A 26,995-nucleotide genomic window follows, 5' to 3' on the forward strand; every position below is an offset into this window, starting at 1 on the left:
CAAGTCTACTAGGTCAAACTAGTCTGCAATAGTACGAACACTTTTCCGAGGATCTCCGAGGGTTCTGAGGAGACCATCTGAACATGGTGATGGTCGGTGCCCATGGAGATCCCTTTGCGATGCTGTGTCACCAGAACGAAATTTGACAAACCAATCAAAAATGGTTCTTTCGTTGGCCATTTCTAGGCGGAAAGCACTGTTAATGCCTTTTAGCAACTTGCTGTATAGACGACTACTATAAATGCGACGGTGAGTGTTATAGAAATCTGTGGCCTGATCGCATTCATGAATTGTAGGAAGATGGGCAACTGGCAAATAAGTGTAATGTTGTAAGTCTGGAGTCTGCTCGAGAAGTTCATAGATAATTGGATGAACGTCTCTAATATGGCGTTGGATATAACGAGAGCGAAGGCGGTAGAGATGTGGAAGAAGTATTGGCTTACCGGTGCGGCAATAGATTTCTTGTATTGGAGTGCTAAGTGGTAGAGAGTACAGTACAAAAGGCGTAAAGCACGACGTTCCAGGACTTGTAATATTTTATAAAACTTTAATGGAACTGGTAACCAGGCAATATTTCCATGAGTTAGAGCGGGACGTACAAAGATCTTATAAGTATAAAGTATCAGTTTCGAATTGAATCCCCGGTTGGTATCTTCGTAAACCTACGCAACAAATTGATTCAATGACGCATATTAAGTTTGGAGAGATGAGCTTTTCACGTAAGATGTGTTGTCAGAGGTGACGCGAAGATACTTTACACTATTTTGTTAGGTTAATGGAACCTAAGAGTGTGAGATGTAAAAGCTCAGAATTTCGAGTTTGGCAATATTTGTTGCATTTTAGTCCAAATAACGTCATTTGAGTTTTGTTGCAGTTAATTTCAGTTTTCATTTATGGCACCAACTAACAAGTTTGTCGATTGCCGTTTGCAGTTTAGCGTTAATACTATCCACTGGGGAACATATTACTTCTTACGCAGTGTCATCAGTAAATTGTAGAAAACATATGGTGGTTGAAGTTGTGGCATATTACCGACAAATAAGATGTAAAGTAGGGGTGACAAAACAGAACCTTGCGGCACTCCTGTTAGTGAGTTACAGTTTGACTAATTTGGATGAAGGTTGAACGGTGATAAATAAATTTAGCTATAAGTCGGACGTATGTTAACGGTAGAATGCGTATCAACTTGAAAAGAAGTCCTGTTGCCAGACTGTATCGAATGCGCACTCAATATAAAATGAAATTAGAACTAAAAGAAGACGTTTATTGAAATTGTTAATCATATAGCTAGATAGTTTCAAAAATTGATTGGTAGTACTAAATAATGGTCGAAACTCGGCTTGTGTAGATGGCAGAAGTTAATAAGTACGTAGAATAGAGTGGAGTCATTTGAACTAATTCGAACCAATATCTTGCTGAAGACATTTGTAAGACTGATTGCTCGGTAGAACCCTATGTTGGTATGATCTTTATGTAGTTTTGAGAATACTACTAATTTGGCAAGCTTCCATAAGGTAGCTAAAAAAACCTGTTGTAAGAATAGCCATATTGAGCCTAGCTAGGACAATATGAAATGCCGATGGTGCCCGTCGAATTTGATCGTTGTTTATATTACCTGCTCCAGGATCTATATTACGGCGACTATGGAGAGCATCGACATCACTACTGGTAATTGGAACTGTGAGTGGTTCAGTAGAATCAAGTTGATGTTCTATAGAAGGTATAAACAACGGTCGGGTGGCTGGCAATGTAAGAATGAGACGGATGTGGAAAGAGTGAAACAGAATGATTTACGAAAGCTGTTGCTTTCTCTGTAATTTATAAGGTTATAAGTGACAAAATACCATGTAAGTGATAATCTGTGTTTTGAATTTCTGCTCGGTAGTTATTACCGTTACAAAGAGTTAGTCGCTTGTGATTGTCTACAGCAGGCACAAGAAGGTTAACCTTCTGTTTCCTTCAATAATATCTTGCATAGGTATTGATTTTGAAGGAAATAAGTTCAATTAGTTTGTGCACAAACTATATAATTCATAACATTGATGTACGTGGTGCAGCAACAAAAACTATCTTAAATATTGCACTGCCATCTGAATGTAGCAGTATTTTTTAAATTCATTCCATCTTAATTTTTATTTATAATTTAATCATGTAAATACTATTATGGGTCACTGCATTTATAAGACTTATACGTGTAAAGTTCCCACCCTTCCCGGGTTGGGTAGGATTAACCAGGAATTTATGTCTTATCCAGGAGGGTCTGAAAAATGAATTGAAATGAATTTTTTGTTTTTTGTCCCACCAGGCCCGTATCCAGGGTGTCTAGGGGGCCGGCCCCCTAAATTTTTGCTGGTCCCCCTAAAAATTTTCACGGTAAGCTTGCAAATGAACTATAATATGGTTGGATCGGGTCCCCCCCTACATTTTCGGGTAGGCTACCGGGCTACCGGCCTGCGCCCCACGGTTATGCCGGCTACGCTCAAGAAGACGGTGATGATGAGAAATGAAGAGAAAGGTGGAATGAATAAAATGGAGGAAACGGAAGAACCTCGATAAAACGCCCACATACGGTGATTGTCCTCAACAAAGTTCACTTGGCGCGAACTGGAATCGAACCAGAGATCCCATGCGTCAGAGGTGTCAGGAAGGATTTGATTTTTCAGGGGTGCTAATAGAATCACGAAATTGGGTCTTCCTCCTCTTTTAAATAGCATACGTAGTGTATGTTTGCTACAATCTTAAATAAATAATTGCAAGTTGGCAACTATTGCAGTCACAAGTTTTAGGAAAACTATTGATTCAAAAGTTCAGCTGAAGTGACTTTGACTGATCTCAGCAGCAGTTGCCGTAAGGAAAACAATTAGTGTTTCAGTGTATTCTGTATATGTTCGTGGAGTTTCTTTTCTACTTTGCACTGAAGAAACTTTAGAAACAGACACTGGCGCAAATTCCGGTAGGATGAGAGAGACATGTCCTCTCTAATCTTGAAACTGGGGGGAAATCTTAGATAGATATAGGGTGTTAAAGAACTATACCGACAAACTGTAAGAGGTGATTTGTCACATCAAAATAAGAGAAAAAGTTGATATAGACCAATTGCGAAAAGTACATAGTTTCAGAGCTAGGGCTGTCCAAATTCGCGAAAGAGCTAAATTTCAACAGACCCTATTTCGAATTCTAGAAACTGAGGATGGTGGTCCCTATCAGTGTAAAGGAAGTCACGGATACACAGACCAAAAACACATTACATCAATTTTCAGTGGGTGTGTAGGGTATTTTGTACAGAGTATAATTCTCAAATATGCTCTCAATAGAGTATTCAGATATACCCGCATTTCGAGGAGGGTCCAAAGTAGACAGGACGTAAGTCTTGACAACAATAGACATCCAGTGCTTCGGAAGGAAGTCGGAAGTGTTAGGAACCGACAGCTTCGTGAGTTTTTGTGTTCGGAATAACGTGTGATGCGATGTATTTAATCATGGTATATTTCACGTTTTCTTCACTTATAAGCGTGAAAGAAAAGATCGCAGCTTGCTTTTTTCCCAAGTAAGAGAGTCCGTGCTGTTGCCGATCCTTAACACTTCCGACATCGCGCCAAAGGATTCTGTGTTCACTGCTATCAAGGTTTATCGTTTGCCTACTTTGGACCAATCATAAAGTCAGAGCATATTTCAAAATTCGGTTGATTGCATGTCTGGGAATTTCACCTTGCAGGGAATACTCTGCAGTCTGTATACTCATTGAACATTTATGAAATATGCATTTTTGAATTGTGTATGCATGACTTCCTCTCCCCTGATAAGGACCACCACTTCACGATTTCTCGACTTCGAAATAGGGCAACGTGAAATTTGGCCTTTTTGCGATTTCGGACAGCCCTAGCTCTGAAACTATTCACTTTTCCCCACAGGTCCTTTTGGAACTTTTTGACTTAATTTGATGTGAGAAATCACTTCTTACAATTTGTCGGTATAATTCATTAACACCCTTATATATATATATATATATATATATATATATATATATATATATATATATATATATATCCGAGCTTAAATGTAGACAATGAAAATGACGATCCTTTTCGGTTTTGTAAATTCCGAGGGCATGATTGGACAATTCCATTAAGATAATAGTAATGTAGCCCAATTGAAATTATACACTTTCACCATTAGTATAACACATATGAAGATCATCCTACGATACAAGTATGATGCAAACTAATCTTCTGGATTTCTGTTTTATCTTTATTTATTCAAATGGAATCTATCAAAATTATATATACTTTTAATTACTGGACAATTCCATATTCTCGTATTACAAGGTTTCTGGTTCTACTGTGTCTGCAACAGAAAAAGAAAGCACTTTAATGATAACCATGATAATTGAAACTTGTTGAAATGGGAAACCCCAGCAGCAATTAAATATCATTAAACTAGACAGAGGAGGAAACTTAATAACGCAAATACAAATAAATGGTTCATCTTCTAAAGGATAAAAATAAAGTACATGTACGTATGTCTGCTGTTAATTGAGTTTAATTTGAGGGAATTTCATGTTAATAAATGACTAGCTAATGAATATGTATTAGCTAGAATTAGTACAGCAATTTGAACTTGATTCCTACAAATAACTATTTTTTTTTTCTTAAATTCGATAATATATATTGCGTATGTGTTCAATGCAGAGTAAGACCATCATAGCGTGATAGCTGGATGATATTACACATATAGGCCGTGTGATGGTGCCCTCAAGTTGCACAGAAAGAAAAAAGTACATATATTGCATACGTAAAACCGTAGGTAACATGCGTAAATCTTGTTGTTTTTGGATTTAATGTACCATTCTGCACCACGTATAACTGAAAACGTATGTTTTATAACACTTTCCGTATGAGTGTTCCATCTATACGTACTTTCCGTATGAAAGAAATAACTGCATATAGGTGGTTATGATCAGGGTTTCACATACAGATGGACGTATATTACATATAGTTAACGTATGCATACTTGTGTAATATACTGAAGACGGTTAGATGCCCCAAGACTTCACCCAAAGACAAGTTGAATTAATTATCCAGTGTTACAAGCGTGTAATGGTCAAAGGAATTATAAAAAAGGATCCTAAGAATTATAAGAAAAGGTTCTAACTGATAAACTTCATCGACCTAAACAAAATAACATGCGAAAATAAATTCTTGTGAGTACTTAATAAGAAAATGGAAGAAAAGGAAGCGAAAACTATATATAGCTCCATGCTTTTCAAGTCCCCGTCTGGATGGTGCTATGTGGCAATGTCGCAGATAAATAACCACAGAGAAGATATACCAATCTATCAAATAGTTACATAGATTCTTTCTGAATGGCAGTTAAAGTCGATAGACGCTGACACTAGCACCACTTATTAGCGTAACAAAATGGATTCGAAGAACAACATTCATGGTTCCAAGTTAATCTGCAACGTTGCCGCGTAGTGAAATTTTGATTCCCTATAGCGACTGAAGGAGGCCCTGAAGGCTATACCGTTATAGCTATAGCATTTTCGCTGTGGATCTCTCCACGTTCTCAGAGGTTCGCATTGTTCTTGGGGTTCCATATTTTACCCAAACAAATATGGTATTCCGAGACGGAACCTTACCATGTCGACCAATATTAAAATTTCATCTAAAGAAATGTTGCACTTCTGACACTAACTTAGTTTCGTAATAACTACGAACTAAGGTAACACGATGTTCTGTGTCCAAATGCTCCGTTGCGACTGACCAAATAGCGTGACGGTCTTTTCTCTTTCGGTTTCCAGCCCGTCAACCAATATAAGTTATTACGCCTGCGCAATACTCATGTTTGAACTGTGTCAGTTGGCATGTATTTTCTGCCTTACGCCACCCTATATTTTTTGCCTCATTGACATTTTAAAGACATTTGATTTATCAAAATCACTTGATATATTTGTTCTGTCTACCCGTGCGTCGTCCGGTAGAAAAAAAAAAAAACAATTTATACATTTACCCTGTCCACCCGTGTATCCGTCTAGAAGAAAAAAGGTTTATATATTTACTCTGTCTGCCCGTATGGCCGCCTCGAAAGAAAAACACTTTATATATTTACCCTGTCTATCTGTGTTCCCGTCTGGAAGAAGAAAACACATTATATATTTACCCAGCTCACCTGTATGCACGTCTGGCAGAAGAAAACACTATGTATTTACCCTGTCTACCCGTGTGCCCGTCAAGAAGAAAAATACGTTTAACATTTACCCTGTCTACCCATGTGTCCGTCTGGAAGGAGAAAAACGCTTCAAATATTTACCCTGTCTACCCGTGTGTCCGTCCGGAAGAAAAGAAACAGTTTATATATATTTATCCTGTCTACCTGTACCCGTCTGGAAGGAAAAAAACTTCAAATATTTACCCAGCCTATGCACGTCTGGAAGAAGAAAACACTTTATATATTTACCCTGTCTACCCGTTTGCCCATCAGAAAGAAAAAATACGTTTAATATTTACCCTGTCTACCCGTGTGTCCGTCTGGAACAAAACAAAACTTCAAATATTTACCCTGTGTACCCGCGTGTCCGTCCGGGAGAAAAAAAAACACTTTATCTATATTTATCCTGTCTACCTACACTTAATATATTTACCCAGCCTACCTGTATGCATGTCTGGAAGAGGAAAACACTTTATATATTTACCCTGTCTACTCGTTTGCCCGTCAGGAAGAAAAATTACGTTTAATATTTACACTGTCTACCCGTGTGTCCATCTGGAAGTTAAAAAATAGACACTTCAATATTTATCCTGTCTACCCGCGTGTCCGTCCGGAAGAAAAGAAACACCTTACATATATTTATCCGGTCTACCTGTGTGCCCGTCTGGAAGAAGAAAACACTTTATATATTTACCCTGTCCACCCGTGTGCCCGTCAGGAAGAAAAAAATACGTTTAATATTTCCCTGTCTACCCCGTGTGTCCGTTTGGAAGAAAAAAAAACACTTCAAATATTTACCCTGTCTACCAGTGTATCTGTCTGGAAGAAACAAAACACTTTAGATATTTACCTTGTTTACCCATGTGTCCATCCGGAAGGAAAAATGTGCATTCTTAAATCCAATAGACAAATAATTTCAAGAAATACTTGAGACATCACCATCAATTTTGGCCAGGATGTACAAAGTCAAAAATTAGAAATTGAGTTCGTTAATGGAGATGATATTGAAACCAATAGTAGTAGAAATAAACTGGTTTCAGTTTTAACGTTATTAACTGTAGAGCAAAAATGGTAATAGATAACGAGACATGTTTTCCGGCAATCAATTAAGCACTCCAAGAATACGTTTTTTCTCAATCTTTAACTCTCTGTTAAAACTGAAAGTGGTAGAAACCTACTACAACTTCATGTTTCAATATTGATCTGCATAGAGCAAAGAATTATAAGAGAAAGCGAGAGGCGTTTTTTAAAAGTGTTCTAAAAATAGACACTACTCTCTTTCTTAGCCGTGTATTCCAACTTCTTCCGGCTGAAATCAAGCATTATAAGTTTTAAAGCTGATCGCTACTAAAAACGGCAATAGTTAGCGAGAAGCAGCTTTGTACTTTAATTAAGAGTCCGAAGAATATATATTCAATTTCAACTCTTTACTAAAACCGGAAGTGAAAGAAATTTACTACCACTTCGGGTTTCAATAATAATTGAGAAAATGTCACACCACACAAACCAAACTTCTTCAAGTGGTGTACCCGTACACGAGACACTATTCCTTGCTTATTTTTCTTCTTGTCTTTAAATTCAAGAACTCACTAAAATTCTAAAACAGTGTTAGAGAATGTATTGATGATCTTGGAATGAGAAAAAGTAACCAAGTTTAAAAAGTTTCTACGAGATAGTCTGTAAGAATATTCTTAGAAAGGAAACAATACAAAGTTATTTCATAACCCATTACTTTTCTCAGATACAGGAATCTTGTATTGAAACCAAGAGAATTCCCAAACAACAAACCATGCGTTCCCATAAATTTAAATGGTCTTCTCTCTTTCCTGTGTTATGTGAAATAAGAATCGTTTGACCCAGATAGAAGACAAGGTGGGGGAGGAGGGAGATCTGTGACTGAGAGAAATAAAGGCATATTCCAAGCTGCAGATTGACTGGGATTAATTCAAGTGGATTCCGAATTTCCTGTACGGTACCAATGCACGTATCGGTACGGGAATTGCGAGTGGTTTGGGAACTGAAGTTGATAGAGGTTGCTATGGGGAGAGGGGTAGGGAAGTACGAGGGGAGACCTGGTGTGTAAGAAGAAATGGAAGGGGCGAGAGAAGTGGGCTGCACTGTGGTTTTAAACGACCACGCAATCTTCAAAACCACCAACGATAGAAGAAGCGCAAAATAAAAGTTACAATATATATATATATATATATATATACGTAAGGAAGAAATTCGTGTTTGCGTGTTCTATCTTCACTCTCTTGCCACATCGTATCTAGAAAAATCCTGATCTTTATTAAAAGTACTACACAAGAATGCCACTAAATTATGTACAAGTCGTATATGGTTGGTGAAATACCTGATTAATCATATAATTATATTTACTTATTTTCTACAAATTGATGTGTTATAAAAATATTTAAAAAAAAAAGATTTTTTAATATGAAATGAAACATTTCGGTTTAACGTCCTACGATTATGCCCTTTAGGCTAAGGGAAACGGATGATTAAGACAAGTAAATAATGATTTAAGAATTGGTGTAATGAAAACGTGGGAGAAAACGGGAGTGTTCCGAGAAAACTCATATACACGATGTTGTCCACCACAAGCTCATTTCGCAGGGGATCCAACCAGTAACCTCACGCACCAGAGGTCAACCTATGGCGAAGGTGGGAAATAGTTGAGGAAGTGACATTTAAAAACAATGCAAAACGACCAATATTACTATCCAATCCTTAGTTTTCGTGGTCGTTGAGGTGAATAGTGACAATCTCGTTGTTGTTTAAGTTTAAATTCATCCGCCATTGTCATGGAGACACGGAATAGAATTGTACGGGAAGTGACGTGTGAAAAAACAAATCAAAAACAATCCATATTATACAGTGCTCATTATATCTTTGTAAATATTCAACATATTAAAAGAAACTCACCAAAGCACTTGTATATTAATAAAACTTATTTAACAGTTTCGCAATGTAATATCATTTTCATCAGATACACTTTCTCTTATCATCAGACGGATAACGCGTCTGATGAAGCCAATGATACGTTGTCGAAATTCTTACACAACAGTTTTTAATATACTTAAAAGTTTAGTCAGTTTTGTTTTGTTGATCCATGTTAGTGTTTAATTCATAGTTTTTTTTTTTTGGGGGGGGGTTGTTAAGATGAATAGTGACGACATTCTCGATGCCACTTAAGTTCAAGTAAGATTCATCTTTATAGTGGGCGAGAATTGGAAAGTGAGTGACATGAAAACAAGTAATCGGAAACGACTGATAATAGCACCCAAATCTATTGTTTTCGAGTTTATTTAGATTAATAGTGACAGCCATGGATATTTTAACAGGAGGAGGAAGATATTAAAGTATTTTTTCATAGAACTATTCTCCTTGAGCGAAGAATGCACATTTCAGCTAATTTACGTAATGTCCAGCTAGCTTGAAACAAAGATCGTTCAGATACTAAACATGATTAACGAGAAAGGTCTCGTATATTCCCATTAAACTATAAAAAAAAGTATCAATGTGTACGTAATCATTTTTGTTAAAATGAATATGAAATGAAATCTTTGAGTTTTACGTCCCACGCTTATGCCGGTTAAGCTAAAGGAGACGGCGATGATGAGAAATGAATGAAATGGTGGAATGAAGAAAGTGGGAGGAAACGTGAGAACCCCGATAAAACCCACGAGCACGGTGTTTGTCCCCGACAAAGTCCACACGGCACGAGCTGGCATCGAACCAGGGACCCTATTTTTGTTAAAGAATATACTGTATGTAACCTACATGAGTATCAGGGTCGGACTTAAGCCGATTAGGTCGATTGCTTCGAATCGGGCTCCGTGTCTACGAGTACTCCGCGCTAGAGTATAATCAACTCTCGGCGGTCAAGTATACACAAGTATGCTTTGCAATATTCGTCTATCTATAACCGTGGCGTCTGGAGAAAGGAGCTTATGTAGACTTAAACTGATCCACACTTAGTTAAGACCAAAAGAATGTTCGAACAGTTTGGAAATTTTGCTAACTGAATCCGAAATTAGCAAGAGTTTGAAGCTAGACAAAATTCGAAAAGACTTTTTAAAGGAAAAAAAGAAAACAAGATAAGTAACTTTAATCAAAAAGAACAATAATGACCCATTTATGAATGTTAAGTGATCTATGGTGCTCAATATCATGTCCGTGCGTTTTCTCGGGATACTTTCATTTTTTCCCACATTTTCGTTCCACCATTTTTTCCCATCATCATTCACTTGTCTAAATCATCCGTCACCTTTAGCCTAACAACCATACTCGTGGGATATTAAATTGAAAGATTAATTTTCAAGAATTTTAAAGTGATTTTTTGGAAGTTCAAAAAATATGTTTTTTTCAACAGTATACTTAACATTTTCTTTTTGAAGAAATATACTTTTCTTTTTTCATAAATCATTCGAGTCATTAAAAGACAGATATTATGACTGTACTTCCCAAAGATGATGCACATCGATTGATTGAGGTATAATGGGGATGTCAACACTATGCCTATTTACTCCATCACAGGATCGCCTTTGGCATGGGAGACGCGGGTTCGATTCCCGGCGGGAGCTCATGTGATTTGGATTCCACATTAATCAGTAGATCCCGTCTCATATAGCCTCGTCGCTGAAAGGGACGTTAAACTCAAAATCAACTCAATCAACCCAACTCAATCACAGGTGTTATTACAAATATTGTTAGTTGTAGGCTTAAATGTGTGATCTATTAACTTGTATGCAAGTTTAAATCGTACTTGTTAACTGTTTTCTTCCATAGAGAAATAAGAGACATATAAATTTTGATTCAAGTTTGCCTGGATCGTGATATCTCCAAAATGTTCTCAATTGGGCCTGCATCTCTTAAGACCGGCCCTGCCGAATACATTACAATAATAAATGTTATACAGTGTATATGGCTAATGAATACACACTCTGGTCTCTTAGTTCTTTTTAAATATAAAATAAAACTAATATTTTAGCTCCATGGCGTTCTTGTGTAATTTTCTGTCTCTTTTTACCGTGGGCGTTTTCATGTCTTGACCTTTCGTCTCCAGTTATAATATTTTTTTTTCCCATCTTTTTCCTGCTACTGAGGTAGTTCTTTCTCTTCTCTAGTTGATATATTTTCCCCCTGACATAGCATTGACTGTGCGTTGTAGGGCTCTCCAACAAGGATTGTTTGCTTTCGTCTCGCATTGAGCGTACGTAGTAGCCATGTTTACATTTGTTCATTTTTTTATTCGCTTCTGCAGGTCAGCCCAACGAACCTTGTTCAAGATTAAGTTTGCAAAGGGTGGCAGCACTGCTCCCAATGGTTTGTTCAAGTGGCCACTTATAAACTGTTGTGTTTGTTAGAGCTTCAGAGTTTTATTAGCGCTTTTCAAACTCACACATACACACAAACAGAGACACACAAGATTATTCTTCTTGTACTATGTTAATTTTTGTTTTGCTGTTTTTGATCGTTGACTCCCTATCTCTGTGTGTGTATTTTCCCCCTCAGTTTCTTCTGCTTCAAGTTCTGCAATTACTTGTATTTTCTTTCCTCTTCTATCTCGCTTTTCTACTTGTCTTTTTTCTCATAGTAGCAGTTGCCAACTTCTAACTTATTCCTTCTCTTAATAAATTTTTTTTGTGCGTACACTACTACCGATTTTCATTTTATTGATTACTCCTGTAGTCAGGCCGATAGCCAGCCCAAAAGTATAGGGGGGACCGGCTGAAGTTAGGGGGGGCCCGATCCAATAATATTATAGTTCATCACCATATTATAGTTCATTTGCAAGCCTACAGTGAAAATTTTTAGGAGGCCAGAGGAAAGTTAGGGGGGCAGGCCCCCGTTGACACACCTGGATACAGGACTGCCTATACCCATAAACTCTGGTGTTCCATCATGCTGTACAGCTATAAAAACATTTTCTCATGAATGACTTTTCCAATAGAGACGGTGACTCAATGGTAGGGCAATTATCTCTGGTGTGTGGGGTCCCTGATTCAAACCTCTGGCCAAGTAAGTTGTGGTGAACAACATCTTGTTGATGGATTTCCTCAGGGTACATCCGTTTCCTTCCGCATTCTCATACCATCAATTCTTCCATTATCACTTGCCTTAATTATCCGTCTCCCTTAGTCTAAAGAACATAATGGAGGGACGTTAAACTAAAAGTTTCATTTCATTTCCAAGAGAGACCTAAAGTGGCATGAAGGTCACTTGACCTTAAGCCAAATTTTCAGCATTCTGGCAATAGATATCCTAGTGAGTCGGATTTAGGAGAAGTGATTTATAGGCTCTTTACCGTTTGATCCTGTAAGTATAAATAGTCTAATGCGTGTGTTGATGTAATATCTTGATTGTGTCATTTAACCTAGACAGGTTAACAAGTAACAGAGAAGCAAGGTGACCAGAATTTTCACTTGCGAAAACGGGACGCATACGAATCGGCTACGGGGGGGGGGGGGTTCTGACTTCCAGATTGCATTTTGGGACTCAGCAGTGGTCTCAATTTACAAAATACACAAGTAAGAGTGATAGCACACCGTTTCTAACTTTACGTGTACCACACAACAAATAATGGTTCCCGATTGCAAGTTCTACCTAACAATTCTTTTAACTAGTTGAACACTCAGAATTTCCACTTGAACCACGAACATTCAATTCCCATTTGAAAATCCAGAAGTTCTAGACACGGCTGAACCTTCCCAATGAGTGCTGGTACGGAAGAGAATAGAATTTGCATTGACGATTTATATTTTGAATAATAATTACGGGACACCTAGGTCATTTTTACTTAAAAACGGGACATTTAGGCGTCCCGTTCGAGAATCAGAAGAAAAACGGGACAACGGTTGGAAAAAAGGGACTGTCCCGACTAAAACAGGAAGTCTGGTCACCTTGCAGAGAAGGTACTTGAATAAAATCGTGTACCTAAGCGTAGAAACACAAGAGGAGAGACTTGTGTCAGTTCCTTCGAAATAGATAGAATGATCAACGTTAATTTTCAGCTATTTGAATGAATGCTGATCTGATTTATTACCGATGTATGAATGCCCATTTACTGACAGTTTGGCCCTCCTTTTTTTACACGATGTTGTGATATTTTGTGAAGAAAAGAGATCGATCTAACAGGTTACTTACTAGGCGAAAATGAAATACACTATTATAGTAGATATGTAAAATTGGATTTTAATTTCTTTTAACCTTCAAAACCATCATTTTATTTGCGTTCACCACATTTGTAATAAGCTTTCACTATGACAACACGCTGTTTGGTCGTGAAGCACTCGATTCCTACCCGTACAGAAAACAGATAACGATCATGCGATATTCGGAGCGCCGTGACCACTAACTATAAAGACGATGAAAATCGTATAACGTTCACTGCTGCCGACTTACTAATTAAAATAGAAATGACGGGCATGTCAAAAGTTATTTTCTTTATGGGTCGTTTCACGATTAGGGGCAAGTTTCATGTTCCGTGTTAAAATGTCCTTTTCTAAATAGAAATACGATTTTGTGTTTGTGAACATAAGTAGCTAGTGTCACACTAATGTACTGTCAATACGTGTCTTTGAATTATTTATTTTTATTTTTTAAGAAATTAATTATTTTATTCGTAGATGTCCTACCATAACGTGTCCCCAGCAAAAGGTACGTGAACATTCATGGTATTTTCTAGTATATACAAGTGCGAAAATGTATTTGTTTATTTCGCCGCCTAGAGAACTTGAGCCCATTTATATAAATAAATAACAGTATTTTCCTTTTCTTTTGTTTTGAGGTTACATTTTGGTGATGAAAGCTGTGTCCCTTGCTTTTAATGTTAGTACCGTCACTACTTACGTTTTTTGTTCTTAAATGCTATTGATTTGGCAATATTGCATCCGAAACAAATGCGCAGCGTAATTCGTATCCCTTGCATGTGCGGGAGGCACATGGGATCCAACGCACGGCGGTCTGAAGATTTTTATCTTTGCTTTTGTCTGCAAGTGAGTTGAGTTATGTTTTCTCATTGTCATAACCGTAACACAGTTTTATGCTATAAATATAATATATAATTGAATGATGTAACGTCTGTTTTGTAATCCTAATGGATCAGGTTCTTGGTGAATTCATTTCGACTTCCCACCTATGCAAGGTTTTCTACAAATTTCTGTAATGCGAAGAAACGTCATTCCCATAACGGTCCTTACCGTTACGTCAAATTTTGTTACGGAAATGACTTGTTATTTTGGTGGTGACAATCAGGAGACTATGCTATATTTAAAATATGAAAAACAATACAAAACGTGCTGTACTGTTATTTTGCACGTAAATTTAACAAATAGAAATAATTCAGTTATCAGCTTGAATCATCAGTATTCATATTCGATTTTGATGATGATGACAAAAAACTTTTTTTACAATCTTGATTTTGTATTAAATTTTGAACCAAGAAAATGATATGTCATGCATGCAATATTTTGAAAATCAAAATTCAACATCAATGACAACGCACATTTTTTTCAAAATAAATCGCGAAAACACGTAAATTGTTACGGTATGTGCTGTAGAACTTCCTTTTTAATTCTCAGTTAAAAGTGTTAAAGATTTTTCGTAAGTATTTATCTTAAAGATTTTTTTCTTATTTGTATCATTCCATTTGTATGTTTATTTATCTCACAGCAAAATGTGCTTGCCAAATGCATTCCAATTTACAGTTCAAAGCAGATAAATTCAAACTTTGTAGGGTGGTTCATACAAATAATCTACATGAATTTGCTTAAACTTTTTGTTGTAATCCCAAAAACAATCCTGTTCATACCGAGAATGTTTGAAGTGCAAAAGCAAGTCGCTGAATATGATAATTCCAAATCCACAGTAGCAGACTTTTTGGTATTGTTGGAACAATAAAAAAGAAAAAAGAACGAAGTACAATACGAACGGCACATCCGAAACAATTATAGTACGATTTACAGAAAAAAAAAAAGGTAAGAGGTTCGGTGACAGACAGCACGTGCGTTTGAAAACTATATGCTGCCTTTTCTTAGACACAATTGCAACGTATATCATCAGTATTACTTAGTAAAGACATTTAAACAGACACTTACATAGAACGAATGTGTACTCTACGTTGATTTTTCTGAGAACTATCGGTGTGAGTGTTCTCAAGAAATACAGCAGATGCATTTCGGTGCTTCTTGCAAGACAAGCTGACATATTAGTTTCGCATGGACACGACTTAACTGATGCAAAAGCAACGTTCAATGTGTTAAATAGGTCTGAAACTTCAAACATTAAGTTCTTTTACATTCATACTTCTGCAATTTCGGCTGTTGATTCCTTAGTACCTAACAACTTGCCAAAAATACCAGATTTGATGAAAGTGCACCAAGCAGTCTCAGAGAGGAAGGGTTCTTTGAATGTAAGAATTATTTCCTGTTTCTGTAACAGATCAACAGTGTGCAATTGTTTCAGGCCCAAAAAAGTGGACATGACAAATGTGTAAAAGTTGTATTGTCAGAAAAAACGACTTGAATAGTTTATAAATATTGTTAGAAATGAAGGTTATTTGAATGCGGGAATACTTTCGTTTTTTTTAAAACAAATCAGCAGTACAAAAAATAACATAAGTACATAATTATTTTTTCTGTTGATCTGAAACAATTGCATAGTGTTCATCTGCTTTTTCAGCAGCAAATTATGTTTTTTAGTCTTTTATGCGAACTGTATTATTCTCAAACTGATGCCAATACTCACACACTGTATTATTTATTGTGTGTATTATTATTGTACATATAATCATTGTATTATATTGTGTCATTGCACTAGCAATAAGAACTTACTGTGTAGAACATTAGTATTCATACGGGTTTTGCGCAGAAATGACATAAAACACAAAATTTACTACAATATCTTTATATTTTGTTAGAAGAGTAAAAAATGTTTGGCTAGTGAACAAATATACAATATGAGCTCCAAATTGTATTAGTGGGGTTCACCATTTTTGAACCAGACCACTGATATAGGAGAATTATATTAATGTGTTAGTGTATTCTGTCAAATATATTACAATAATTGCATCCTGTGTGTCATAAGTCATTTCTATTACATTTTTGTCGTTACCGTCACGATAATGTATTTTTCTTTCAATAAAGTACTAAAAATTACTAATACTTTTATATTTTTATTGTAAAATATTTTTACACCTCCGTTTGTCAATTTGTGACATAATACTGCCTTTTCAACAGAGAAAATACAGAATAAAACGAAAATTTGGAAACGTGTTACGGTAATGACAAATTAATCTAACGTGTTTGGAAACTTTGTCACGTACCTCCTGCACTGCCGTGCACAAGGTGGCATTGCCAGTTTATATATAGGGCATATTTAGGAAAAAAAGCATTGAACCCCCCCAATTTTTTTTTTCAGATTTTGCACCTTCAAACTTGCTCCTAATTGTGAAACGGTCCTTACAGGACACAATTTCTATACCATATGATTGACAGTCATAGAAACATATTATTTTAGTATATGATCCTTGAGGCCAACGAAAAGGAAAACCGGTAGACATCTGACCGTGAGTAGATTTACTATACTTTACTACGATTTTCATAAAACAAAATTTTCGAACTGAGGGAAATAAGGCATCAACGTTTCTCTAGTTGTTAGAATGGCTATCGATGTTGTGTTATATGTGATTGTGGTAGTAGTAAAACAATTTCATTATATTGTTATTAAAAGTATTGTATTTCGTCTCGAAGTTCACCTATAGTAAGTCACTAGCCTACGATCGATTTTGTAATGTGATGAATGTGAAAAGTAATATTACTACATACTACGAGATTTACTACATACATTTTGTATAACATATTTTATTATGTAATATTCTATTTGTTTTATCTTTTTAGTTTGATAATAATATCAATAAGCTTAAGATTTCTTTGACATGTGATATTTTTATCCAGGCAATTGCATATACGTTTAATTAGATTCAAACACATTTATACACTATATACGGGTTTTAGTGGTCATATAAATGCATGTTTGAGTCACATTTTAGTTTTAGGACATACAGTGTGTCATAAAGAACGCAACTGTTGAAATACCCGCCATTTCTGTTCTAGTAAGTTGGCCACACTGAACTTTAAGCGATTTCCATTCGTTATCTTTGTAGTTTTTTAGTCACGAAACGCTGAATATCACATGATTGTCATCTGTTTTCTGTACGGGTAAGAGTAGATGGAACAATGTGTTGTCATGAAGAAAACTTATTACAAGTGTGATGAGTGTTTTACAGGAATTGTTTGCTAACTTTGTGGAATTTTTTTTTTTTTTTTTTTTTTTGCAGTATAATGCACCAAACAAGTCGACTGTAATGACTATAAATACGACCCTTTGGAATTTTCCCCCCTGGCAACTTCCTGAAATCATCACTGGTATTATGATATTATCTGTCTTATTTTCTTTTTTCACAATCTATGTACGAATACTTTTTTAAGGATGACGGAAATTTGACAAATTTTGGAGTAAGTTTTGTCATAGAACCTGACATCATTAGATGTAGTTTCAATATACTTAATGTCAAATGGATTAGTAGTGTGAAGTTCCGTGCGTTTTAGCAGAAGCATCAATGCAGCATTTGTTTCAACAGAGGAGGGGAAAAGATTCTCCAATATAAGGGTTTCATATTTTTCATATGTTTACTGATTTTTAGGTTATATTTAGTTAGATAAATCTTACCCTTAGCTTTCGATGTAGGTCATCAGGCAGGCAGTAAGTCACTGGTAGTCCAGAATTTCTCTAAACTATGTCAACAGAATTGGCCAATTTAAGATCAACATTGGCCAATAATGATGATATATGTAATTTATAGATACCTTCAATTTATGGTCAACTGGTCTTCTTATCAACTTTGTTCTTAGTTGGTTGAGTTATTCTTAAGTAATACAATTTCACATGTGTATGTCATAATAGAATATTATACTGCTTGATTTGAGGGGAGAAACATAACAAAAAATATCACTGCTGATCTACTTAAAAGTTCTAAAGAACTTAAGTGTAATTGCTAATTCATACCCAAGCCTGAAGTTTACATAAACTTTTATTTCTTGGCAAATTTGGTCCAAAATTGAGTTGAATATGAAATAATTGATCTAAAAGGAAATAACGTACCTGATTTAGCTAAGATTCCTAAAGCCACATTATTCCAAGGGCGAAAACTCGATACAGACATTCAAATACCACAACCGAAAGTAGCATTTTATGCTCTATTTTGATGGTCTTCCAAATATCGTTGATATCTGTCAAAGCTGGTATTATCTATTGAAATAGATATATTTTCTGAGATGAAAACAAAAACAACTTTTACGACATAATTTTTGAGATTTCGAAATCTCGTCTTTTGGGCAACACTAACCAAATTCAGGGACAAAATATATTTTATCAATGCCAAACACCGAAAATGACGTTAACTTTTATTCGATTATTATGATCACAATCAAAGTTTATCAAAGAAGAATCTTTTGAAATGCAAACGATGGCCGAGGAAAACTTTGAAGAAAAGAGCACTCACTTACATTAGACAATGTGAAATGATCATATTTTATTTAATTTACACGTATTATCTCAGATCTAGACGAAAGTAGTATGCATTTGTGTATTTTACAAAGAATTTTTAAATGCATTATATCTTGGTCAGTAATCCGATCATGGATATCATTGGAATGGAACTATCAAAAGGATGGTAATTAAAGTATCGTAGGTTCTCTATTGACGTCTGTTGCTAATTTTTATAATCAGAAAAATACATCAATTATACAAATCTTAATTTTTGAACACTATTGTATGTAAAATGAGAGTTTAAATCCTCATTTCAATATGGATTCCATTCATCTTCTAAGAATATACTTATACCTTCCGCTACAAATTGTTATATATATATATATATATATATATATATATATATATATAAAAGTGAGTGTTTTGAACATACAAACTATGTGCGCACTGAATAAAGTTCTGCAGAACAATTTCATTTTGATATATAACGGTATGTATTTGGTAAATAATAAGAAAATGTGAAAAATTTTGGCTAGATATACTGTATATATCAAAGCAATAATGCACGCTACCATAAATAACATTCTATTTATGTCAAAGTTATTTTCTCATTTATTGGTAAGGTAAATTGATAATTCATTGTTTTTGTCTGTGTATGTTCCACCGTATATATTACTGTTATCAAAATTTATTCCTTTCTTTAATGGAATATTCAATTTTCATTTATAAGTCTCCCGATATGTTATATGATGAAAGCTAGAAAACAACATTATATTTTTCGATGCATCCACTCACTTACACACAAACACACACAACACACACACAGAAACGAGCACAGTATGTGGAGAGAGACCACGTAAATGAGTGAATATGTGATGCATGTGTGTGTGTCTGTAGAAGTGTGCGAAAAGGGCCAAATGCTTTCGTTCTCAGGACTAAAAATGTGAATATAAGCATCTGCTGCTGAATTGCACTTCCGTTGCAGAGTCTCTCTCTTTCTATTGATTTGTCATTTCAATCAACGTCCTTTTGTGTTTTAAGCGTCGCTTTACACGCAACACCATGCAATATAGATTTGCATGGGTTTCCAGTTTCTCTGCCTCTCATTAGGAAGCATTAATTTTTAACTGAAGTTTCGGCCTTCAGTTCTTGTTTAAAAGGTCATTGCAAAAGAGTGGTTTGGGGATAGGAGGAGGAGATATATGTAACTAGTGGAGTTGGGGGAACCGACAAACCGTATGTGTATGGCTCACAGGGTGATCCCGAACATCAACGGTACAGCTGATCAGCAGTTTGGTCTGTATGGGCGCAATGGCGCTGATGAAGCAAACTGAGATCTTAGCGAACAGAATAATTCCAGTAATTAGTTTTGTAATACTGCGTCCTCGCTTGAAAAAAACAGAAGAAAAAAGCCGATATGCAGTAACATCCATTTTTATTACTACTACTAGCAGAAATAGGAAATCAAATAATCGTTTTCTAATGAATTAATTTCTATTCCCAACAACCTTTCATCATGCCTTTGCATCTTCAATTTCCCATAAATAAGACATAAAACTCGTCAACTAAAATAGAATAGATAAATATGATGACACGTATTTGTTCATACAAATACGAATAATTCCTACACTGTTCTATATTGTTTATTTGAATTACAAAGGAAGTAAAAAATCACAGTAGCATTCAGTATTTTGAAGGTTATTATCTTGTAGGGATAATGTGTAAACTATCATATATATATATATATATATATATATATATATATATATATATATATATATATATATATATATATATTCCGAAACTTTCTAATGCTACTTCGTATGTTTCTTGTTGAGGATTCAAAAAATGTGAAGAATTCTTGCAGTTATGCTCCTATCACTTCTACAATGCATTATGTACACTTACAAGATAAAACAGTATGACTGCCTACCAAATATCTAGTATGTCCACCACCTAGTATGTCCTAGACTCGCAACGCAGCAACAATTCGGCTTGACATGGAAACAATGATATTTGGTAGGTGGTTCGAGGCATAGCACATTACATCTGCACACTGAATCGCTTAATCTTTGTAAACTCCGCGAAGGGGAAGGGGGCGATGAGCTAAGATCTGGCGCCCATTGGCACCCCAAAGGTATTTAATTGTATTAAGATCGAGTGGATTTGGGGTTCATATTGCAGCTTGAAATTCACCACTGTACTCTTCGAATCCCTGCAGCACAACATTAATCTTGTGACAAGGAACATTGTTCTGCTGAAAGATGCCATTTCCAAATGGAAACAAAGCCGACATGAATGGTTTTACACAATCAGTAATAACCTTGCAGGAAGCTAGAATCCGTCATGGTGCCCTTCGCATGAAGTACTGGGCCGATGGATAACAATGTGAAGAATTTCCAAATTATAATAGACTCAGCACCAGTTTGTTGTCGTCTTACTGTATACGTCTCGAGCACCTGGCTATCAACATGATGAGACAATATCGTGATTTACCGAACCATGCAACGTTGTGCGATTGCCTAGCGGTCCAATGATGATGGAAATATGCCAATTCCAGTTGTAATCGAAGATATCGTGAAGTTAACCTTTGTACACGTGTTGGAAGTCGACTACGAATGTCCATATCTAACAGTGCATGGTCAACTGTGTCCTCAGACATACTCGTGCTTTGACCAATGTTAAAATCTTCTGTTAATTGTACCACAGTTTGAATCCTATATTGTATTACCGATTTCGACAGTTTAAGTAGTCCGTCATTCTTAATTGATGTATGGTCATCACATGTCTTCTAGTTTTGTGCTAGTTTCACCGTCCTTTTCCAACTTTTGGAAGACACTAACTACGGCAGCTCGTGAAGACCTGAGAAGTCGCTTTATTTCCAAGATGCCAATCCTAGAGGTATGGCAATCACAGTTTGAATTCTATCAAACTCTGATGTATCATATCACCGGCCTTCCTTAGTCAGTTTCACACCGAGTGATCGAACGAGAAACTCTTTTTTACTGTCTTGCGAGAGGATCAATTGTGTGCCGTGACTTTTACGTCAGACCAACGACTTCGTTCAAGAAGTAGAGGGTAGTCATAATGATTTGGCTTAGGATTGGATATAAAGATTAATTTAACTAAAAGTTTCATCATAAATAGTTCAGAAATGCAAGAGGAAATACAGTAGATGCTCTGTTCTGATGGACGTCAAATATATAGAAGGGCTTATATGTATAGGTCAATAAATATACTAGAATAGGGTGTTGTTTTAAATATAAAATTCCGAGACGTTGTTCCATTTTTGTAAATATTTGTTTTATAAAACCCCATTCTAGTACGTCTTTGTTTAATAGTCTACAAATAACAGCCCTTCTGCACACCTGAACTTTGAAAACAGCTCATCGATTGTTTTCTCCATTTACGATCTATTTGTGGTGCAAATTTTAGAATTACCCTTAGAAACAGACATACATATATATGTAGACCATTCTTTTCGATTTACGAATATTACACGAGAGAGAGAGTTTTTAAGATAAGGGTAGTGTTTAACTCTTATTACTTAATATATTAATTTAAATTAGATCTACATTGCTTGTAATCACTGGAGATTGCGCTCTAAGAATACCGAAAGACGGCATTTGAACCACAAACAGTAATATGACAGCTCATTTTATACTTCTCCCCTACCGAGTAAAGATTAATGTTTAAGATGTCGTTTTTGACAACCAATACCACGCACACTTGAAGTTCGAACACAGGGGAAAACTCTGTCCCGTTTCCACGTGGTTGCACGTCTTGATAGCTTAACAACGTTTCCGTACTACACGCTCATAGTTATAATAGAATTTTCTAAGATCTTCTGTTGTGTTGGCTCAATATCTCGTTTTATCTTTTTCTGTCCATTTTTTTCTTACTTTTTGTTACAGAAAAAATACCTTTCTTTTTTTCTAACGATGTTGTAGAGTGTGAGGATGCTTCTCAGAGCTGATGGCTGGTCGGAGAGATGAGAGTCGCATTGGACCTGACCAGAATGATCTTCGCTTGCCAACTTGTTATGTAGGTTATAAGAGAAAATGAGAGAGGGGAAATAGTTGAAGGTTTTTTCTTGCACGGATGATGGTTAAAGGGGAAGGATACGCCCCGCAATGAAACAGGATAGAAGGGAATGTGGGAAAGGAGTGGACAATTTTACAGTGTTGCCATATGATGTTATAATCGCTAAAAAGTTTTCAAGACAAAAATAAAAGAAAAGAGTGGATGGATTTTCACTCTTCTTAAAGGGAAATATTTTTCCGAAGAAGATTCACATGGTGTAACTTATTTGCTTTTTATTTTTAAATGAGAACATTTCGTTGGTGTTGTAATTACAAGAATGATATGGAAAAATATCAGCTCCTGTATTTATCCTGAAGACCTCACGTGGTACCATATACTTACATTGTACAGGGTGTTTCAAAATGAATATCGGGGTTTTAAGTCTTTGTAATATTTATTATAAATAACTTATAATAATAAATAATACAACAAACGAAAGAGCATCTCAAAAAGTTTTTAACAGACGCATGCACGTGCACTGTCTCCTCTATCTGCCATTAGGAAACGCTAGTAACAAAGTGAGCAGAAAGCTTTTTGTCTTTTACATTTTGCAAAGAATGAATCTATAGTTTCAGCGCAACCGTCTTTGTGGAGAATTTTAAGGAGACGCTTACAACTACTTCGTTATCGTTTGCAATTGCCACAAGCTCTAAAATCTAGAGACTACGGTTTACGTGCCAACTTTGTAAATGAAATGTTGCTGCATGACGATGAAAATTTTCTGGTTCGTGTCGTCTTCAGTGATGAATCAACATTTCACTTAAGTGGCGATGTGAACACCACTATGGGTTCGCATCTATGAGTCAGGGTATCTCCGCGAGATGATACAGTTGCAATGAGACTTCCTCAAATTGAATGTATTTTGTGCCTACCCGGCAGAAAGTTTACGGGCCTTTCTTGCCTATCGACCCGATATGTGCCGTGTGACGAATGGTGCTTACATCGAACACTTGTAGCAAAAACTGTTTGAATTGCTCTTTAATTTGATATATTATTTATAATACTACGTTAAATGTAGTAAATACTACAAAAGCCTTGAAAACGTTGATATTCATTTTGAAACATCGTATAATAAGGAAAATTACGTCGCTTCTGTAACAGGTCCTGCGTATTAATGTTATAAATGGAGAAACATTTTTCTATTCAATAAAATGAAACGTTCTATCTCCGGTACCACGATAGTCAAACGACCTTTTATGTATGAAGGTGATACACACACACACAAAAGACTGACATCATAAGTTCTTATACATAACGCATTTCTATCTGGCGTGGTAATTACCTTCAAAGTAGTCCACTACGACTTTCAAACATTTCTGCCTTCGTTGCTACCCCTATACTGGTAGTCATTTTCTGTGAGTTCAAGTAAGTTGTTTGCCCTAGAAGAATTTTGGTTTTCCATGAGGCCAGATTTTAGTCTCGGAAAAAGAAAAAAATCACATATTTCCAGATACCGCAAGTGGAGAGATGTTTCATGGCGGTAATATTTTTACTAGGCAAAGATTACCTTAAAACCTTAAGAGCCTTATGAGTCGATAAATTGTTTTGGTGTAGGATCCATCCATTTTTCCACCGTTGAGGCTTCTTTCTCCTCATTGTTTGGGTGGAATTTTCGTTAAAATCTCAATGTAATATTTCTGACTGAATATTCCCTCTATAGAGACCTATTCAGAAATAAACATTTTCATGAACGTCAAAAGCACAAGCAACATTACCATAATTTTGGCTGCGAAATTCCTTGGAATTCGTTTCCCTGTGAGAATACTTTTTCGGATATACTTTATTCGTCGTTATGATAAATTAAACATTTTGACGCGTCCTAAGTAGGCTAGATGCTAAAAAAGATGTTAAACAATCAATTCTTTGAAATTGGAAACGAAACCAATAGTAGATATCTTATGTATAAGACCATTTCGTCGCATGAGAATCACAGAAATGTAACTCCAAAAATGAGGTTTCTGTTTTCTTCATGTTTGGAAATAATTTTGAAAGTCCCACTTTGTGTAAATGGAACGGAACATCATCTATTCTCCTTGTCGATCTCTGTTGTAATGTAGCTCAATTACCATCTTATAAAAAAACACATCTTTCTGAACAAATAATATTTTTGTCCTGTCGCCTGTAAACCTATGAAAATGGAGTTACATTCCTCTGGTTCTCATGCGGCGATTTATGAAATTCCAGAAGTAGGAAAAGGTATATACAAAAAGAGAATTAAGTTTTACGGTAAAATTCTATTTCTTATTTCTTTTGCTTTATAATTGCAGAAACCGAGACTTCATCGTTGGCTTTAATTGCTTGAATTATAGTTTTGTAGTAGCTTAAAATCTGCAATTTTTGTATTAGGGGAATATTTTATTTTATTTTTTTTTTTAATATATAGGGTCTGGCAGAAAGAATTCTGTTCTGGATAGGTAAACTATTCACATTTGGGTATCAAACTCTAGCGGAACACGTTCTGCACTGAGAGAGTAACAAGCCGGGAAATGTGGCCTATGTGAGAAGTTCATCCAGCGATCTCCAAAGCATTGAGGACTTAAACAGGTCTGTCAGGTGACTTTTTTGTCAGTGCAGCACCTGTTTCTCTAAAATTTGGTACTCAAACTTGAATATTTTTTCTATCTGGAACAGAATCATGTCGGCCAACTCCAAACCGAATGCGAAATACCCTCTGAGTAGAAATCACAGAACCACCATTACGAATAGACTCCTCCACAACAGATGCACGATGCTCACCGCGCCATGCCATAGCGACTATTGAAAATGGCACGCATACCGCTATCGATAGATATCCCCTCCACCACCGTATACTCACCACAGCTCACACAGGGCCCTCTCCAAGTACGGGAGGTCGTTTTGCCGGACCCTGTATTTCTCAAGCTGTAGCAAATATTATGATAATTGATCAATTTGAAAAAAAAAAAAAATAGCGTCCCTTTCAGCAGCGATGGTATATGAAACGTGAACCTTCAGATTAACGTGGGGTCCAAACCACATGAGCCACAGCCTGGAATCGAACACGGGTCTCCCATACCGAAAGGGTGTACGCTAACCGCTTAGGTTATGAGATTGCAAACACTGTGGTATTCACACTTTTACCCTAGGAAAAGCAAATTATTTTTCAAAGTTAGCAACATATTTTATGCTTCATTCTGTTGTTCACTCTTTTATATTGAACACAAATTGAAATTGGGAAACCAATGAGACGTTCACTAATTATACATTAATGAATAACCAAGGATTTCCAATTAATATCTTTAGAAGAAATTACACTTAGGAACATTAGTATCTGCTTTGGACGTCGAAATGCGTTCAATTATCCGTTGTCTAACATTTGAGTGGTTCTTATAAATGAGAAATGTTCTTTTATACAAATTTAAGGTTGGTAATATTTTTGTTTTTGAGTTTATTGTCCCAGGTTTATTCTTTAAAGCTAGGGGAGACGGTAATAAATGAAATGTGCAACGACATCTTGTATTTTCAGTGTAATTTTAAATAACGTTTCCGGGCAATGTATGATTTTAAAATATGCACTAACCAGTTAGAAGAAGAAGAAGAAATGTACGAAAAAGGAAAGAGAAAATTGATTGATTATAATATGATGATGTGTGATGAGTTTTAGTTTTTACGTTGTCATAGCAACGTTTTGTAAAATACACGATATAATTCAGGAACCATCGTGTAAATGGGTGTACGCATAATTATAAAAGTGTGTATTTATTCTATAATTGTGTGCCACAATAAAAGCACGGAAAGCTAAACGCAGCATAAACTGTTTTAAGTGATTTTAGTGATTTAATTTAGTTATAATTATGACTGAGAACCTGTATAAAATGTAATCGTTACACATAGGTCCTCAGTCATAATTATAACTAGATTATGTTACGAATATCACTTAAAACAGTCTAGTTACGTATAGCTTTCCGTGCTTTTATTGTGACACACAATTATAGAAACAAATACACACCTTTATGATTATGTATACAACCATTTGTATGATGGTTCCTGAATTATATCGTTTATTTACAAAACGTTGCTATGACAACGTAAAGAGAAAAACTTATCACAAATCATCATATTAGAATCAATTTTTGATTATCTTTCCTTTCCGTATTTTTCTTCTTTTTCTTCAAACTGATTAGTGCATATTTTA

At 35.8% G+C, this 26,995-nt stretch overlaps 1 protein-coding gene across 1 annotated transcript in view; it reads right to left on the reverse strand.

Moving 5' to 3' along the window:
* The window catches only part of CARPB (Carbonic anhydrase-related protein B), a 1,124,142-nt gene that overhangs the window by 884,641 nt on the left and 212,506 nt on the right, over positions 1-26,995 (reverse strand). The gene's annotated exons all lie outside the window — the stretch shown is intronic.

This window comes from Thermobia domestica, chromosome 3, assembly GCF_964235325.1.
Source record: "Thermobia domestica chromosome 3, izTheDome1.hap1.1, whole genome shotgun sequence".
Lineage (NCBI taxonomy): Eukaryota > Metazoa > Arthropoda > Insecta > Zygentoma > Lepismatidae > Thermobia > Thermobia domestica.